Source organism: Alligator mississippiensis, chromosome 16 (assembly GCF_030867095.1).
Source record: "Alligator mississippiensis isolate rAllMis1 chromosome 16, rAllMis1, whole genome shotgun sequence".
Classification (NCBI taxonomy): domain Eukaryota; kingdom Metazoa; phylum Chordata; order Crocodylia; family Alligatoridae; genus Alligator; species Alligator mississippiensis.
This window is the reverse complement of record NC_081839.1, coordinates 14,525,618-14,545,717: the sequence shown is the minus strand read 5'-3', so window position 1 is coordinate 14,545,717 and position 20,100 is coordinate 14,525,618.

The following is a 20,100-nucleotide window of genomic DNA, read 5'->3' as shown; positions in this document are numbered from 1 at the left end:
AATAAAGAGCAGCCAGGAGAAAAATGACTTTGTGGGGGGGATGGGCAATGGAGAGTGGCGTTCTTGGTAGTGCCAGGGACTAGTACGATCAGAGAACCTAGATGATAAATGCCTTAGCGGTAATGACTGCAAGCTCGTATCAGGTGTAACGGTGAAGCAGTGCGAAGCCTGTAGGGAGAGAGAATATGGTCAGGGTTACCCAAGCAACAAAGCTTTAATGCCAGAAATGAGGAGGCTGCAGTAGGTAGTGGGCCACGAAGACCTAGACAGCAGTCAATAATGTGGGTATCGAAGTAAAAAAAAAAGGTTTTAGTGATTACTCCAAAGAAGGCAGCAGGTTTTGCCATGATCTGATACAAGGGTCCGGAACGGCGGTTCTGAACCTTTTTCAGTTGACGTACCCCTTGGTCTCAGAGTGAGACTTCACGTACCCCCTTTCTATGGGAAATTAATTTTTATGTCAAACTACGTGTACTCGTGTATTATAAAAACAGCAAGATACTCATACAAAGACTTCATTTTAAACAAGCTTTATTTATTCCATGCACATAAAAAGTTGTGCAAAAAACCACCACTTGGTGTCAAATGGCAAAACATGCCCAAACTTATTAGTGCAAACAGTGCTGCTGCTTACTATCAACCAACATTTTAATTCTAGGCGACATTTTCGAGACGGCCACATGCACGTCATGTTCAGCTTTCAGTTTGTTCCTCGCTTTGGTTTTTGCAAAAAGCACTGAAAATCGCGACTCGCAGAGATGGGTTGCAACAAACGGAGTTAGAACTTGGTAAGCTCGCTTGGTCCGAGTGGGATATGCCTCCCCAAGTCTGCACCAGAATGGATCCAATTTCATTGATTCAAAATTGACACGGAGTTTCTGATTATTGCACAAATCAAGTAGCTCATCTTTTGCCAGGTCGGCACCACTAATTTGTTCGAGAGAAGCGGTAAAGAGGCTCCTTACCCAAATGTCAGCTACCTGAATAGTTGCAATAATTCCTTCTGTGGTGACTTTCAGATTTTCAAGATGCGTAATAATACTCGCGGGGTGTAGGTTGTATTCGTGTTGGTCTTCATTCCATCCAGGAAGAGCACACGCCAATTGCTGAAACTTCCTCAACCTGACAAGGGGTTTTTGAACCCAAAAGCTTACTTAAAATTTTTTTCCCAACTATTTAAGTTGGTCTAACAAAAGGTCAGATTCACCCAAAGAACCTTGTCTGCCTAATAATACTCTCACGAATTCTTGGTTCCCCTGGATGCACTGGATCTAAAGTGATTTCATCAAAGAGAGGAAAATTGGCAAAGTTACTGGAATCCCTCTCCTTCCCCAGAGAGCCAACTTCTCTTGAAAGGATTTGATTTTTTTGTCCTCCAAGATAGTCACTTCTCCACCTTGGACTGAAATGTTCAATGAGTTTGGACTGAAATGTTCAATGAGTTTAGAATTCTGAACACATCTGCGAGGTATGCCAAACAACCCACAAAGTTCGGACCTATGAAACGCTGAAGCAGAATTGATCCATTTTCATGCAGAAACATTTCAATTAAATCTCAAAGTTCAAAAACTCTTGTCAGAATGTTTTGACTGGATAACCAGTGTACTTCTGTGTGAAGCAGAAGTACAGTGTGTTCAGACCCAATCTCTTCCTTCGCACAGCGCTTTGAACATGCAGTGTTTCATTGCCCTTGCTCTGATCAAGTTGACGGCCTGGATGACAACATCCAACACGTCTTTCAGGTAAGAGGGAGGAGAATGCAATGACTAGAGATCACATTTGGATTCACCTTTTTGACGAGAGCGGTGAACTCTGAATATTTCCCCAAAATAGCAGGAGCACCATCAGTACAAATAGCTCCTACAAGGTCCTAGGAAAGGCTGGAAAAAAGGAAAAAATTCATTCATCGTAGCCATAATGTCTGCTGCCTTCGTTGTTTCTTTCACAAAAGAAATTCTTCTTTGACATGATTCTCACGCGCATATCAAGCAAAAACGAGAAGTTGTGCACAATTTGAGACATCAGTTGATTCATCCAACTGCAAGCCAATTTTATCAGACTTTTCTTGACTTGCTCCACTACTTGTTTGCGTATGTCTTCTGACATGTCCTTGATTCGGTCGTGAATGGTGTTGTATGGGGGATCTGTGCTATTTTTAGTTGTGCATCTTTACCAGACATCAGCTCGGCCATTTCCATGGCACGGCTTCACCAGGGTCTCTGTGATGGTATGCAGCTTTTTTTTCTGTGGCCATCCTTAATGCCACATGATAACTTGCCTCCAGCGCTGGCTTCTGGGGAGTAAATCCACGATCGGAGAGTGTGCTTGTTTCAAGTTGTGATCGCTTGATTTTTAATAAAGCTTTTGGGTCTTTAGTATTTTCAGGGTGAACAGTCTGAAGGTGCTCTTTAAGTTTAGATGGCTTCATATATTCATTGCAAAGTACCTTTTGAGCGAAGGAAGCATTGTGGCTTTTGTAAATCATTTGTATCAAGCATAAACGTAACGCCAAACTGCACATGCAAATCCTAGTAATAACACTTCTTTGACATGATAAATCTATGGACGAAGCAAGAATTCAGTCCTTGAAAAATAGTGCAAAGTAAAACCCTTAAAATATACATCGTAGGTTGGTAGCAATTTAAAACTGAACATAGGTACTTACCAAAATGAAAGGAAAAAGCAGATGTATGCTGTTACTTGTGTGGAACCGCCACGTGCATAAAAAAAATGAAGTTAAAAACTCAAATGCAAACACAACAACTTCGAATGCACAACTACGTTCAAAGACTTGACTCTACATGACTGAGTGACAGGTGTTTGGAGCAATGCTTCTGGTGCAAGGTTGAGGCATGGAGCAGGAATAGGATATCTGGTTTCCATGCGCACGTGCATTTTAACGACACTAAAGCCTCAGCAATTTCAAATTGTCAAGACATTTTTTAGGCCCTTCGACCTGTGTTAGATGGTGTATGAAATATATCTCACGTACTCCCGACGAGGCTTTGTGTACCCCCTGGGGGTACATGGAGCCCGGTTCAGGACCGCTGGTCTAGAAATTGATTCTCAATCGGGGGCCGCAGCAAACCCACTTCACAAGAAAAAACTAGAAGTTTTAAATGGGAATCTGTAGTATTAAAAACAGCTCTGCCCTGTCTGTGGCGATTGATCTTTTTGAGCTGTTTGCAACAGAAAATTTATTCTTATTTAGTTCAGAAAATGAGCAAAAATTAAGCGCTGGCATCCTGCATGGGGGGCCTTGAGTCTGTCTAATGGCCAGTACTTGGGCATCTGGTGTGTGAGGTACTTCAAATTGAGACAAGAGATGAGGAGTTTCACAGATCTTCCAAGCAAACTTTTTAGACATTCCTGCAAGCTAGCTTGTGGTATCATACCCCACGATGGCATGAAAAACCAGCAGCCTGTCCCTTAGTTCATCACAGCACTCCACCTTGTGCACAGCAATGTATTGTTGAGTTCTTGATGGGCTTGCTCTCATCCACAGCTCACTGCTGAGACGAGGCCAGAGTGCAATCACTAGCAATAGGACATCTGTGTCACTGCTTGTTGTTATGGAAAACACATGCAGCAAACTTCTGGGTCAGGTCAGCAGAAGCTTTATTTGGATAGAGCTACCACATTGTGACAATGACTGTGTTATATCCTTCTGACTTTGCTTCAGAAAGAAGCAAGATCACGTGGGTGCCTGCCACCTCTTGTGTGGAGTGGAGGTGGGCCGTGTTTCTTGCAGTTGAGGTAGCATAACCATCATTACCACCACTGACTGCCACGTAATGTTTGCTGTAGGCGTTCCCTTTTGAGGAACCTAACAAGTGTTTGCATGCCTTGTTTTCCTTGGATTCATTCACTGTTCTCCATTACACAGGCAACATGACGTCCTTGCTGCTATTTCCAATTCTTATTTTCTTCCTTTCCCAATTCGACGCTTTCTAGTAACATCCTTGATCAATGGGTCTTTGTAGCAGTCAAACACAACATCTACCCTGCTGCAAGGTTCCTTGAAATTGGACACGATATTCACCGCAAAAGCATCCACATGTTCTCCAAAAGTCACTGCATCCTTGGGTTTTCCCATGGCCCGAGCCACAGCCACACCATCAATCACTACACATGTTGGAGTCAGGGCTGTTTTCAAACTTGTCTACGAAATATTTCTTCCAAAATGGAGAGTAGTTAAGCTTTGTTTGCTGGTCTCAAGTTTCCGTTTGTTGTAGCCAGTGATAGCAGTGCAGTAGAGAGTTCTTGCCTCAGGAGGTTATCGACATCCATAGATACAAGTAGGCGTTTGAATAGTTCACGATCAGCTCTGATGACTGAGGTCTGTTGTTTTGTGTTTTTCTGTTGCTAACTGTACTGTATATATGGAAGCAAGAGTTTTTAACTTTGAGATTGGTGCACGTATGATGACAGCTTTATGCACAAGTCGATCAGCAACAAATGTCTCTAAGATGTTTTGTCCTAACTGCTGTGCATTCAGCACGCCTTGTATAATTGGTTCTTGGGGAATGTCACCAGTAGCGAGGCACACCAGCTCTGGGGATTACCTGTTGAACACTTGGAATAACTGGAACTTAGTAGGCAGCTTTTTAACATCCTCCTCATCCCTTGTCCGTGCTTTTGCCTGTCCATGAAATAAGTGCTTGTGCTGCAGAGAGCATTGTGTAAGCGTTGCAATAGCTGGCCTGCTTAGTCCTAGGCCTTGGCATATTCTTTTTCCCTGCTCGCCTAAGTGGCCTCTTTGGACACCTACAGTGTATTTTTGGTATTTGCACATCCAGAGGTACTCTGTCTCTGGATGCATAGCCAGTGTGGCTGACTATCCAGACATTTTGCACCAGATGGCTGTTAGATCCCCGACTCCATGCAGAGCCCAACGACCGGGGAGACGACAATCCAGTTGCTCATGGATCCTGTTACTCACTAGCCAGAGCAAGCAGGGAGCAAACACCAGCACACATTGCTCACAACAGCTTTATTCAAAATGGAGCCAGCTTCAGGCCAGGTCCCAAAAAACACAACCAACTGGGATCCTGCACTGAACAGCAGGGTTTTTTTGACATTTTACACACCTTGGTTCATGCTCATTAACATTTCCTCCACCTTGGTTCCTCCTTTGTTCCACCCATATCTCCTCCTATCTCAAGCTCTGCCTCTCTTTACTTCATTAGCATGCAATTACCTATGCATTTCATGTATTTACATTCTTGAGAAAAGCTGCTCACAGCAATACGTGCTGCCAAACAGTGCAATGAACCGAAGTGCGTGATTCAAGAGATTTGGGAAAGAGTGCCATGTAACGTATTGACTAGAACATGTCAGTAGGTCATGTTCTGCAAAAGCTCTCTTCAAGGCACCGTTATTTGGGATGTCAATTAGTGCCATTTGGAACGTGTCAGGAGCATCGGTGGCATCCGCTCCAAATGGATCTGCAAACAGCTTCAACTCATCGCTGTGTTCCCTGAAATCCACAAATCTTTGTTTGAATTCATCCAGCAGACGGCCGATCAGTGCAGAATACTTGCCATGGGTCACAGTCTCAGCACATCTTGTTAATAGTATTGCTGCTGAAGTGGCGCTGGAGGGGATCAGGCCATGGGTCAGATGCCCAGCTGGAAACATTGAAAAGGGCTAGCTGAACGAGATGAGGGAGGCAGAAGGGACTTGATGAGCCTGGAGAGCCTTGGTAGCCTGGAGGAAGGCACTGTTTGTGTTACAGCCTGGAGGGAGAAAGGCTGAGTACTGTTTATTAGCCTGGAGAGGGAAGCGGGAAGTTTTTCTGTTTGACTTCCTTTGCTGAGAAGGCCTTCAAATAAAGAACCTGGTTTGCAAGTTAAAAAGAAGTGTGGCTGACTCAAGTGAGGTGAGCTGGTAGAAAGCACTACAGCTCCCAGTGTTGAGTGTCTTCATAACAGACTTAGTTGTGCAGGGAAAAAGCAGGTTCCAGTTTTGGAGGTATTGTAGAGGAAGTAGTAATATGTAAGTACGTCTCGGCCGTGTGGAACAAGGAAATGAACGGTGGACGATGCCTCCGATTCCTGGCCTGGTTGTGAGAAAGACGATGGTGTTGTTGGCTCTGACAAAATAGGGTGAGGAGAGATTGAGGAAAGAAAAGTTCAGTTTTGGCCTCGTTACCTGGGTAAATAAAGTAGTCAAACTTGCTATAAGTTGGCCCAAGTTGAGAAACTAGATTTGAAGGGTTGTTGACTGTAACCATGCTGATCTAAGGCCACAGGCAGACAAGGTTGTTTGGGTGGAAGTCATATCTTTTATTACACCAACTAAATTGATAGCTTAAAATATCACATCTACCCACAGAACCCTGTCTGTCTAGAGTTGAAGGCCCATTCTGTTACAGGGGTAAAACCTATCCCATATTGTATGCTTCGTGTGTTCGCAGCTGGCATTTGTAAGGCTATTGTTTCGAGTCCATGCCATGCAGCCCTCATGCTAGAGAGTCTACCTGACACGTACACCTCCTCCCAAATTTTTAAAACCCAAAGTTTCATTTTAAAAAGTCAGGGATTTCTGTGATATCTTTTGTTTGACCAGTGCATAGTTGACAGACGTATTGGACAAGCCTTTGGTCATCGAGGCTAAGGACAAGTTGCACATAAACCGGTATAAGTGATTGGAAACCAGTTCAAACCTGTAACAGAACTGCAGTTCAGTGTACATAAACTGCTTTCAAAATGGCCAAAACCGGTTTAAGATAAACCTGGATGAATGTAATATGAGACTTAATTTATTTAGGTGAAATTGGTTTACTGAACTTCTGTCCCAGTTCCCCTCCAAATTCAAACTCAACCCCCCCTGCACCCCTCTACCCCCCAGAGTGAGGGGGCTAGCCTTGTGCAGGCTGTCTGCTCCAGCCAGGCAGGGAAACATGCTGTAGCTTCCCCTGGTTTCTGGCCTGAGCACTGCAGACATATGGCTGCATTTCCAGAATCAAAATGAATGTCTGTTCACTTGCTTATTGGTTCAGCCTAATCTGCAAAGGTTGAATTGATTCAGCCTTGGGGTTTTCGACAGTCTTTTCTTAGCCCAAGTGCCCTTCCTCAGGTCGCATTTTAAACCTGTCCAGTTTGGCAGAGTCTGGCTGAATGCGTAGCGACCCTGTCTGGATTTCGCAGAACAGAACTCAGGCTAGGAGGGATCTCCATAGGTGACCTAGTCCAACCCCCTGCCTGAGGCGAATCATCCTTATCTGAGCCACCCTGTGCAGATCCATAATGCAACCTCTCAGTAAAACTACTGCCAACCCTGACACCACACAAGCCATAAGGCCCTAACCTGCCACAGGTAACACATGGGGAATATGGCGGCCAACGTCCTGCTTCTGCAAAATGTTGTTAATATTCACTCGAGAGATCTCGGGTAGATCTCCATGCCCCCACAGAGGGAGGCAACCCCTTGGCCCCCCAGCCCATACCAATCTGACCATGGGCTCAAATTTCTTTCTGAGCCCAAATACGGAGTCGGTCTGACTGTGAGCAGAGGGGCAAGACCCTCTAACCCAGGCTTGTCCAACATACGGCCCGCGGGCTGCCATGCAGCTCACCAAGCCATTTTCTCTGGCCCGAGGTCCTTCACTCGGGACAGGCGAGGAGTCCTGGTGCCTGCTGCACGCTGCACAGCGGCTGTGGGGCAGCGGCAAGGCGGGCAGGGCCGGCCTGTGGGCCCCAGCCAGCGGGGAGGGGAGCTGCTAACCCCCGCGGGGCCGGGCTCATCACGTGAGCCGGGTGCTGCTGCGGCTGCCCCAAGGGCTGCATAGCGTGGGGCTGCCCCAGCCTCGCCTGACAGGACGAGCTGGGGACAGCGCCTGCTATGTCTCCTTTGGCTCCGCCCCTTTGCCCCCAGCATCCAGCTCGCCTCCTGGGACCTGCCAGGCTCAGCGGGAATGGGGCGCGGCGCCTGGCGCAGGCAGTCAGCAGGGCAGGGTCGGGGGTCCTCAGCAGGCGGGATCCTGTGACACGTGTCCTGGCTGACTGCCAGATCCCGCGCTCTGGGCTCGCAGCGCTGGGGCTGCGTGCACGGTCACCATTGTGAGCAGGGCCGTGCAGGTAAGGGACATACTTATAGGACACGGCACTATACACAAACTTATAGGATGCAGAAAAACCTGCAGCATGCTTATACGCTCGGTAGTGGTACGCTGGTTAGCACTACAGATGAAAAGGACTTGGGGGTCATGGTTGACCACAACATGAACGTGAGCCTTCAATGTGATGCTGCGGCTAGTAAAGCGAGCAAAACGCTGGCTTGCATCCATAGATGCTTCTCTAGCAAACCCCGGGACGTCATTCTCCGCTTGTACTTGGCCTTGGTGAGGCCGCAGCTGGAGTACTGCATCCAGTTTCGGGCGCCACAATTCAAAAAGGATGTGGAGAAGCTTGAGAGGGTGCAGAGGAGAGCCACGTGCATGATCAGAGGTCAGGAAAACAGACTTTATGATGAGAGGCTGAGAGCCATGGGTCTTCAGCCTGGAGAAGCGCAGGCTCAGGGGTGATCTGGTGGCCACCTATAAATTTATCAGGGGTGCTCATCAGGATCTGGGGAAACATCTGTTCACCAGAGCGCCCCAAGGGATGACAAGATCGAACGGTCACAAACTCTGCCGCAACCGATTCAGGCTGGACGTAAGAAAGAATTTCTTCACTGTCCGAGCCCCCAAGGTTTGGAATAGACTGCCACCGGAGGTGAAATGGGTGTTTAGTTGGTCTAATAAAAGACAGCACTTTTACCCAGAGAACCTTGTCTGCTGAATGAAACGGCGGCATCCCGACTACACAAGGTGCTTTGCTCAGGAAGGAACTCCTGCAGAGCAGACGTGCCTACTGACCTTTCTCTGCCGTTCCCTATCGGGCAAGGTTCCTCGCCCAAGGAAACGGGCTCTCTTGTGATACGAAAAGGAAACTAATTTTCAAAAACACTGGACACTCGGCTTCCATCTCCTGCACCCCTTTGTGTTTGCAGATTCCTCTGACTTGTGCCCAGCTGGGGAGCGGGGCATGGGACATGGGGAGGAGGGCAGAGGGGCCCGGGCTGCAGGCACGACAGTGCTGGGAGTGGGGGATATGCCTTGCTGCCTCTTGCCCAGCCAGGACAGGCGGGGGGCGGGGGCATGATGCAGGTGCAGCTTGCTCCGGGCGGAAGGGGGCAAGCAGTAGCAGGGCATAAACCCCACTCCCAGCACTGCCATGCCCACATCCTGTGCCCCCTACCCTGGCTGGGTAAGTGGCAGCAAGGCATTGCCCGCCAGTTGCCCAGCCGGGGTTGGGGGGCACAGGATGCAGGTGTGTGGGGCTGGCCCAGTTTAGTGTGGCACTGTGCGCTTTTAGGTAGTTCTTGGCCACTCGCGCTGTCCCTCGGGCCCCGTGCCACTCATGAGGACCGCGTGTTGAGTCGGGATGACTCCTGCGTGCACGAAACTGGCCCCGCTGGGTGGTGCTTGGTGCCCATGCACACAGGACCTGGTCTGGCATGACAGGTGGTCTCCGTGAGTGGGCCCAGGTGATGTGGCAGAGGAGCGGCTGGTGCGAGGGGGGATATGCCAGGAGGCCCCAAGTGCCCCAGCCCTTACTGCTGCTCCCAGTGAGCTGTGGGTCGTGCAGGGGGGCTGCGGTACTGTGGGGGTGGGCCACGCAGGGGAGCTGTGGGCCCTGCGGGGAAGGCTGTGGTCCTGGGGGCAGCAGACCATGGGCTGTGGGGGGCGGCCTGTGCCCTGTTGCGGGGCAGAGGACCCACCCTTCCTGAGCAGCCCCCTCACAGTTCCCACTCACCCACAGTCCCCCCACAATCCACCCACCCCCTGTCCCACCGCCCACCCCACACCATGTCCCACCCCACTCCTGCAAACCGGTGCTGGCCGCAGGCTCTAGCTGCCCCTGGCTGCAGATCCGGGAGGAGCTGGGCAGGGTTATTTTGCCCCAAGTGGCACAACTTGCCCCACACCAAAGGGCATGTGCAGACACATGTGTTGAGGCAGAAATCCCCAGCTCAAATACGTGCCACTCCTATCTGAGCTGCTGCAAGCACACGGGCCTGCACGTGTGGACGTGCCCTAAGGGTGCAGAGAGAAGTGGAGCTCCCAGCTGTAACTCAGAACAAGTTTTGCAAAGCGATCTGAGTTACACCCTTACCCCAGATCAAACAGAAGGTCACTGTGGGTCCGGACGGGCGGGGATCTAGCTGCCCACTGGGAGCCTGCAAGCAGGTTCCCACAGCCAGGGCCAGGCTCTGTGCAGTCCTGGCTGTTTCCGAATGGGAGGGGAAAGGCAGTGGAGGGAGCTGGTACTTGGGGCTCCGCACCTGGTGCTGGAGGGTGGAGTGGGGGAATTGGAGCCCCCCACCCCACCTTGGGGGCCTGCACTACACTGGCCCCAGCCTGTAGAGGGGGGCTGAAAACCCCCAGACTCAACTCCTGCTCCCTTGCCCCCTCCCACTCTGAAAGCACCAGCAGGTTGGGAGCCCCAGAAGACACGCGTTCCAGAAGACACTACGTTTTGAACATCTTTATCTGACACCACATGCAATGAGGGGTCAGATTTTTCCCCGGTGGGCCATTGAAGCTGCTTGCAGCCGTGCACTTGTGTTTGCTCACAGCTAGGACCAGCTTGTGGGGGACAGGGGTAAACAATGGACGTGGAAATTCAACTTTCACTTAGACTCCAAATATTGCCAGTTCCTCCTACCCTTTTCACACTGAATACTTTGAGCAAAAGGTTCTAGACCATACCTTTTCTTGAGGCAGGTCCCCAGGCTGGTCCTCGCGCAGGCTGGTTCTCCATATGGTCCTCGGTATGGTCCTCAGACAGGTCCCCAAGCTGGTCCTCGGGTAGATCCTCAGCCTCGTCCTCGGGCTGATCCCCAGGCTGGTCCCTGGGCTGGTCCTCAGGCAGCTCCCCAGGCTTGCCTTCGGGGTGGTCCCCGGGGTGGTCCCCAGGCTGGTCCTCATGCTGGTCCACAGGCTGGACCTTCAGCTGGTCCCCAAGGTGGTCCTCGGGCAGGTCCCCAGGCTGGTCTTCGGGGTGGTCCCCGGGCTGCTTCTCAGGCTGGACCCTCGGCTGGTCCTCAGGCAGGTCCCCAGGCTGCTCCTCATGTTGGAGCTCAGGCTGGTCCCCGGGCTGGTCTTCAGGCTGGTCCCCGCTCTGGCCTAAATACAACAATTTATTTGGAGCTAAATGAGCTGAGTGAAAATGGCTCTACCAGCCTTAGTTATGTGTTGCTATTTTATGAAAAGAAGCCACATCAATGACATTTTACAATAATTGTTCACAAAAAGAATCGCTCCGTCCTCCCTTTCTGATTCTTTCCCCGCCCCAACTGGAATCTCTCCTCTCTCTCTGTCTTAACTCAGTAACATCAGCTCCAGATCCTGTTCTACAAGATGTTAACCTCTTCATTTCTGCTGGCATTTCCCCTATAGTCTAACTCCATCAACACGTCTCTGTTTTCAAATCCTTCTTTAAAACCCACTTCTCTAAAACTCTTCTTACCTTCTTAACAGCACTGATTGCTGGCTCCCAAACTCTTGGGCTAGGCTCGCCTTGTCTGGTATTTCTTACAATATTCTGTAGGCACTGACAAGTGATGCTTTAGCCCACGATCAGCCGCTGACAGCACTCTACGACCAAGCACTGAGAGAAGGGCATGGCTGCAGAGCACTTTAAAAAATGCCTGATTGTCAGACCAATGAGCCCTCATTACATGAAGGTGCAGACTAAGGCGCTCCAAAGCAGAGCGCCTTCATTAACTTCTGTTAGGACATGCCAGGAACAGGGCCGGGCTGAAGCAGCCTGGCCTTGTTCCTGGTGCTGTCCTTAGGATGCGGGCAGAGAAGCAGAGGCGACACATAGGGAATGCACGGGGGTGCACCCCCTGAGAGCACCGGGGCACCCCTGTCATGCTGCGCTCCCTGTGTAGCCGGTGGGCAGGGTAGCAGGCAGGAGCACCAGTGCCCCTCCTGTGAGCGCTGGCCGTGGAGCGGGGCTGCCAGCTCCAATGGCCGCGCTGCTTCTGGAAGTGGTCACCAAGTTCCCGAAGCAGCGTGGCTGCTTTTATGGTGAGTGAGATCCGGGGCCCCGCAGGCAGCAGGATTGGCCACCAGGGGACCCCCCCCCAACCAGTGGGATCGGCCTCTGGGGTTCCCCCAGTTGCTGACTGGTATCGGGGTGGGGCACATGCCCCCCCTTGACTCAAGAGCCACCAGACACCCATGTGGGGAAGGGAGGGGAGGGAGTTGTGTCTGGGGTTGCCCAGCCTGTGCTGGAGGGTTGGGCCGGTAGACTGGAGCCCCTCCTGCCCCAGACGTGGGGGGCCTCCAATCCACACACACACACACACACACACACACTCTCCAGCACAGCATGGGCAAACCCCAGAATGGACTTGTGTGTGTCTTATCTCTTGCCCCAGCCTTGCAGTCTAATCTACATGGGTGGGCCCTGCAGAGAGTCCTCATAGATTCATAGATGTTAGGGTCGGAAGGGACCTCAATAGATCATCAAGTCCGACCCCCTGCATAAGCAGGAAAGAGTGCTGGGTCTAGATGACCCCAGCTAGATACTCGTCTAACCTCCTCTTGAAGACCCCCAGGGTAGGGGAGAGCACCACCTCCCTTGGGAGCCTGTTCCAGACTTTGGCCACTCGAACTGTGAAGAAGTTTTTCCTTATGTCCAGTCTAAATCTGCTCTCTACGAGCTTGTGGCCATTGTTTCTTGTAACCCCCGGGGGCGCCTTGGTGAATAAATCCTCACCAATTCCCTTCTGTGCCCCCGTGATGAACTTATAGGCAGCCACAAGGTCGCCTCTCAACCTTCTCTTGCGGAGGCTGAAAAGGTCCAGTTTCTCTAGTCTCTCCTCGTAGGGCTTGGTCTGCAGGCCCTTGACCATACGAGTTGCCCTTCTTTGTACCCTCTCCAGGTTATCCGCATCCTTCTTGAAGTGTGGCACCCAGAATTGCATGCAGTACTCCAACTGCGGTCTGACCAGTGCCCGATAGAGGGGAAGTATCACCTCCCTGGACCTATTTGTCATGCATCTGCTGATGCACGATAAAGTGCCATTGGCTTTTCTGATGGCTTCGTCACACTGCCAACTCATGTTCATCTTGGAGTCCACTAGGACTCCAAGATCCCTTTCCACCTCTGTGCCACCCAGCAGGTCATTCCCTAGGCTGTAGGTGTGCTGGACATTTTTCCTCCCTAGGTGCAGCACTTTGCATTTCTCCTTGTTGAACTGCATCCTGTTGTTTTCTGCCCACTTGTGCAACCTATCCAGGTCTGCCTGCAGCTGTTCCCTGCCCTCCGGCGTGTCCACTTCTCCCCATAGCTTTGTGTCATCTGCAAACTTGGACAGAGTACATTTGACTCCCTCGTCCAAGTCGCTGATGAAGACATTAAAGAGTATCGGTCCAAGGACCGAACCCTGCGGGACCCCACTGCCCACACCCTTCCAGGTCGAGACCGACCCATCTACCACTACTCTTTGGGTGCAACCCTCAAGCCAATTCACCACCCACCGGACTGTGCAGTCATCCACATCACAGCCTCTTAACTTGTTCACCAGTATGGGGTGGGATACCGTATCGAAGGCCTTCCTGAAGTCTAAGTATACGACATCCACCCCTCCTCCTGTGTCCAGGCGTTTCGTAACCTGGTCATAGAAAGAGACTAGGTTGGTCAGGCACGATCTGCCCGCCACAAACCCATGCTGGTTTCCCCTCAGCATAATTTGCCCTGCCGGGCCCTGCCCCCACGAGTTCCTCGTGGGGGGTCTCTAGAGTTCAGGCTGCATATAGAAAGCTCCACCTGCATGTTTCTCACTAAAGAAATGCCTTCGACCAATGACTCCTCACTGAGCCTTTAAATGTGCTTGTGGAGAAAGCATGATGTACTTTGGAAAGAATAGCTCATTCAGCTCTATAACCATGAGCAAACCGGATGGACACAACACAAGTGATCACTCTAAGACAGCTCCTATCATACTCTCAGATTAGACACTGCCCTGCCCTCTCCGCACTCCCTGCTACACAGACAAGTTCATTGTAATTCGGAGCCGTTCTTTCAGGATGTGGATCATTTCGTTCTCATGCAAGGGACTGTCTGTCACTCAAAGTTCAAGACCCTTTTTCCAATATTACTGCAAGAAATAAATGTGGGAACAAAACCCCTGGAAACTTCTGCTGACTTTGAACAACAGTTGGATCTAAACATCGACCTGAACATTGTCTTGGCCCACTGGACCCAAACCAGGGACAGAGCCTCGTTAGACACATATTAGCAACCTTGCAGATACGAATGATTTTGGAGGCTGAAGAAAAAAGCAGTTGTGTTTTATGCAATGCGTCTTGTATCCACATTTAAATGCCTGAGTTGACCTGGCGCTGTGCCCAAGTCTAAAATAACCCCTTCTTTCTGGAACACCCAGCAGGTCAATTTTCTGGGGTGAAATACTGCTTTTCTTTTGTTTCCCTTCTTTCATATATCATTTCCCTGCACTGCTGTGCCAAAGCTCGACACCAGTCCTAGTTCACACATTGCACCAGGTCTGAGAAGCATAACCACAAAGCTATTTGCCACAGGAAAGTTTCTACCTGGGTGAAGGACCATGTGTCAGTTGGACACTGGACATACATTGGTGCAGTGCCACAGCTCAGCGCTGTTTCAGCAGGTCTGCGTCCCGGCAATGTGAGTCTGTCCTGTGTCCTTGGATTCCCGCAGCCCATCGCTCGCATAGGAAAAACCAGTGGGACGCACGTCCTGCGCCATGGCGCTCACTAGCAAGAGATGCCTCGTGGCAAAAAGGCTTTTGCCCGAAGCTGCCTTGGGTCAGAGCACAGTAACGTCTGATGAGATTTTCCTCTTTTGAAAGGAGACAACTGGGTAGAGAGCAGCTTTGGCCAGATTTTGCAGGTGCTGAAAGTCCAAAGGCAATTTGCCTCTTGGCTGCTGCTCTCACTCCTGTGCGCTGGCAAAAGTCTCCGAAATGCCAAGTCCCCAGTTTCCAACCCGCACAACCAGGCCTGTGCTTCCACCCTGCAGGTTTGCATTTCAACCCACTCTTGACCTGCTCTCCCGGGAGAGATGCAATGGGGACAGCGCTAAAAACCCCCAAATCTGCAGGGCCTGGTCCTCTCATGTCAGTGATATCAGAATTCGCCCTGGTAATATAACTGTTGGTAACATTTACCCCCCAAATGCAATTCTTTGGTCAGGTTTGGGAGGTTAGGCAGCGATAGCTTGGGGAAAATTATAACTTACTCTCATTTTCTAGCTCGTCCCTCAGAAACTTGGCCAGGAGGTGTTGTGCTTCTTTCAGCATTTGGGAGCCAGGCATGTCTCCTTGCAAGTAGCAGACCAGTGTCTTTAAACTGGGGTAATCTGGTGCCTCCCTGAAGTCTTCTGGCATTGAAAGGAGCCAGGTGCTGAGGAGGAGGGCTAGTGGGCTGAAAACAAATACATTGACCAAATCCGGCCATGGTCAGTCTTTGAAACAGTGATATTTGTCACTCAGCCTGTATCGAGAAGATGGACATATTTCTTCTGTCATGAGCCAGCAAGGACTTCTGATCTGGGCGCCTTAGAAAGGACAGCTGCAATCTTTGACTGAACCTGGTTCTACGACTACCGCATCCATCTCATCTGTATTGCCCTTCCCTGTACCTTTTCTGATTGTAGGAGATCCTTTCTGAGAGGGATGAACAAGAAAGGCTGTCCACTACTAGAAGCAGAAAAGCTGCTTTAATAGAGGGATGAATCTACCCTGGACACACAAGGGTTATTATCAGCATATACACCTGCATTCACGTGGAAGGGGTAATGCAGGCACACACACACGTGCTCCGTCCCGGCAGTGCCCAACATCTGTGTCCCGCAGGCGGGTGGGCACAGCCAGGTCCCTATCCAGCCAGATCCCAACAACAGGCCGGATCCCACTGCCCAGCTGCTGCTTCCTGTGGGCGCGTATTCCGCAAGGTATGGGGAAACCGGCCGTAGTTGCGTCCTGAGTGGGGCACCGGGTGGTGACACCAACCCAGACACGCTCGGGGATGCCGGGTGCGAGAAAGAGATGAATACCGAAGGCAATGAGAAGGTAAAATAAGACTTGAAGTTTTACTTACAGAACAGTTGAACAGTAGGTGATATAACTTGGAGAACGATACAGATGATGAACTATATACAGCAGCAAGGAATACAGATGACAGATGACAAACAAGTGACGGGTGGTGGTTGAAGCGAGGCAGTAAGCTATGGCGCTCGGAACAACCAGAGCAGCTTCTGCTGGTAACCTAGGGGTCTGACCAGGCCCCAAGACAGGTGATCAGTCTGTCTCGGGAGTCGGAGCCCGGGGACCCCGCACCAAGGCGCGCGGTCCCCTATATAAAATTTCTAGCCAATCCGAAAGCTCCCCTGATGCTAAGTTCTGGAACACATGGACATGCTGGCCAGCTATGCCCATTAGGTGGTTTTTGGTTGGCTAGACCACAGGTGATCACGCGCCGCTCACATGGAGGGTTAGATTGTGGACACACTCTGCCACCGCATCACCAGTCGCAAATGGTTGTGTCACTTAACCCATTTTTGGTACAATAATCTGGCGGGGTCACTTTATTTGTTGACACTTCCCAGAGCATACTCTACTCACACTTCCCAACCCCACCACCACCCAGTTCAGAATGGACTTTCCAATGGTGGGACTGCTAGGTCAGCTATCTTATCATGAATAATCCGAAGTATTCATCGTAATTTCGTAATGTGGTATGAAAACCTGTGGCATTCTCTGTGACACCCCCTGCCACAATGTCTTAGGACTAGACAATGCTAAAATGATGACAACTCCAAAAACCCATTCATGAAACTTGGTAGAAAGGTTGTTCCTGGGAGGGAAAAATGTGGTGTGAGGTCTTGCAGGTGAGACACTGCTCTTCTATTCACTAGTTAGTGGTTCTTTACTGCCCAGCCTGCGCACTTCAGTCTGCGACGCGATGGGCCATGTGCTCGAGCGCTGCCCATACTAGTACCAAGGCTTTGCCCTTGGAGGGAACATTTCATCTGAGACTGTCAAAGGACTTGGCAAACAGCAGCTATGTCTCACCAATCTCGCAATGAAATACAATTCAAACCCAGAAACTGTGCTATTGCATTTGCTCTGCTTCTGTTGTACCCAGCATGCTTTTCCATCAAGGGCTTCAAAGTTGTCATGATGGAGCCTGAAGCAGCGTCCCAATTCTGTACTAAGGGCTGGAGTACTTGCTCCATGTAATAGGAGCCTGTCATCCTGGAGTGGCACCCTAGAGAAATAGGGCATCGACCCTTCTTGTGGCACTCCGGCCTTTCTCCGTACCTTGGAGTGCAAATATACGTATTCAAGAAGCCTTGCCCCTTGCCCCCTTACAAAGCATGCCGAGGGCCTGCAGAAACCTTTGGTCGTTGGGTTAGTAGATGGCATCTACGAGAGGAGAACAATCCAGAAGGCTCTGCTCCGGCTTCAGGAAATTTACTGCTCCCTGCCCCTTTTGGGAGGCTGCAGAAGTGGTCGAGACAGAGATGACATGACCCGAAGGAGCCTCGAATTCTGCTCCTGGAGCAAGACTCCAGAAGAGGACACGTGGGTTCCTGTCATGTATATCAGCTGGAAGACGACCAGAAGAACTGGGGCACACAACACCTACTGATTTATCTTCTACTGCAAAGAGATGTTTTTTAACACCTTTTAGAAGAAATCCCGGCACTCTCCATGCATCAGGGAATAAGCTCAGCGGGAGCTGCCATCGGCCTCAGACTGGCATGTCGGTTAAGACACCTCTCACTGTTGACTCGCAGGACAGCGGCAAGGGTCGAAGTCCATGGTGAGCATAGGTGACACATTGGGCCACTGTGGTTAACGCTCCCCGGTTTCTGGAGCCAAGAGCCTGCAACACAGTGATGTGGCTGACTTCACTTCCAGCTGCCTCTGGCCCTCCATCCTGAATGCCTGGGTCCCCACTTCCACCTGGGTTGACTAGGACTGGCCTTGGGTCCCCGTCTACAGCCAGGCTCCAACTTCTGCCTCCTTTTCTGTGCTGCAGATGTCCGCGTCAGAGGGAGCGCCAGGCGTGTATGATAGGCATAAGCATCCTCCACTGAAGGAACAGGAGAGCATGAGATAACTTCACTATGTGGAACAGGATCAAGGAAGGCTGCCCACGTTATGGCCTTTCCAGAGCAGGCGACCTCTGTGTCTATTCAGGTTGGATGAGGATCAGTCTCTAGGGCACGCTAGCTTGCCCACTGAGGCAGTGATGGCTATGCCTCTCTCCGGCTGTGTTCAGGTCCCTGCACTGAGATGGCTGAGATGGGACATGTGCTTTCTGCTACCTGCCGGGAGCACTTGGAGGTGGAATAGGACGTGGGCCTGGCTCTGTGACCTCAGGGGAGGTGCAAACGCAGCGGTGGTACTGCACTGGAGGCTGCAAGAGCCCCTGCTGGGACGAACCCTGGAGGAACATACCTTGGCCTAACGTGCTGGGGCTCAGCCCCAACTGTTCGGCCTGCTGGGACCCTGAGGACATGGCTGCCTTTCCCACAGACCTCCCTTTCCCTTGAACTTGTCTAGATTGGAAACTGCCAGAGAAACACTGCACATAGCAGTCTCCTGTTAAGTCAAGCACAGCATGGCCTATCTATCTATCTATCTATCTATCTATCTATCTATCTATCTATCTATCTATCTATCTATCTATCTGTGTGTCTGTGTGTCTGTGTGTCTGTGTGTCTGTCTGTGTGTTTGTCTATCACTCTATCAATCTACTTTGATTAGCATACAAGGTACAAATCTACCCTACTTTCTGTTGTTCCTAGCCGTGCGGGGAGATGTCTCAGGTCGTACCTGGCTGCTGTTGCTTTTGGCCTACAGGCTGCTGGAGCCTGCATGCCCGGGAAGGCTGGTGTTCAGGAGACGTCTTCCAGATCCTGAAGGTGACACAGAAAACCACTCGGATACGTGGTCGGTGGCGAAAGCTCAGAAAGGTTTCTCATCGCACGGCATCCCTGTTGCCTGATGAATACTCAGCCCAACTTGGTGACGTTTACCCTTGACCAGTAGAGACACCGGACATTATTCATGGTTCCTCTCGGCCTCTACAAGGCACAGGTTTCCCAACCCGTGTATTTCTACTTGCAAGCCCCCATCTCGTGCTCGCTCTTACCTCTCTCTCTGTCGAGATGTTCATCTCTGCTTGTTACATTTGCCAAGGTTGTGCACCTGGACTTGTGACCTCTGGCTCATTAGGAAGGGCTTGAGTTTGTTTGGGGGTTTTTTGTTTTTGTCCTTCCTTCAGTGTCTTTTTGCTCCTTGGTGTGTTTTCATTTTGTCTTTCTGACGGTGTCATCCAGCAGTCAGGAGGCTCCTTTGTCCCACACTGCTTTTTGGCACCACTGCTTATAATAGCTTAGTGTAAGTAGGGCCGAGCACAACGGGAACTCCTCCAGCTTCTACCTGACTTCAGGTGAGCACGGTGCTGTGTCGCTGAGCTCTGATAACAGCCCGCTCTTCTCAGCGCTGCCCTGATTACTTGTTATGTTGGTGTGGTTTACAATCACCGGATGTGCTGGGTATACTTTTCTGTCTCCTTTGCCATGCATTTTTTTTGCCTTATAGCTGTGTTGAGAACCACACAAAAATCATGACCCCTCTACAAGGTGGTGTAAAATAGGTCAGTGTGAAAAGCAGAGGGAACACCAGCTTCCTGGTCCCTGCATGCCCTGAGAAAGCTCACTGGCCCTCCTCGTCGCCCACCTGCGCTCCTGCAGGGCATGCTTGGCCCGAAGCGAGTGCGTATCTTCTCCCCGCCCCAGAGACACGGTTTTGTACCAGACTTGTCCTTGGGGCACGTGTGATCCTGTGTCTCACCCTGCTTGCCCTCTTCAGGAGATGTGAGTGGCCCCTGGAGGAAGGTGTTTGGTGGGGATTCATGGGTCCTTTCCTTGCCTTACACAAAGAGCTTCTGGTCTCAGTGGGCACATCTTCACGTGGTGGTTTAAGGTGCATTAGGTATTTTTAAGGTGCATTAAGAGCACAGGTCTACACATGTGTGCTCTT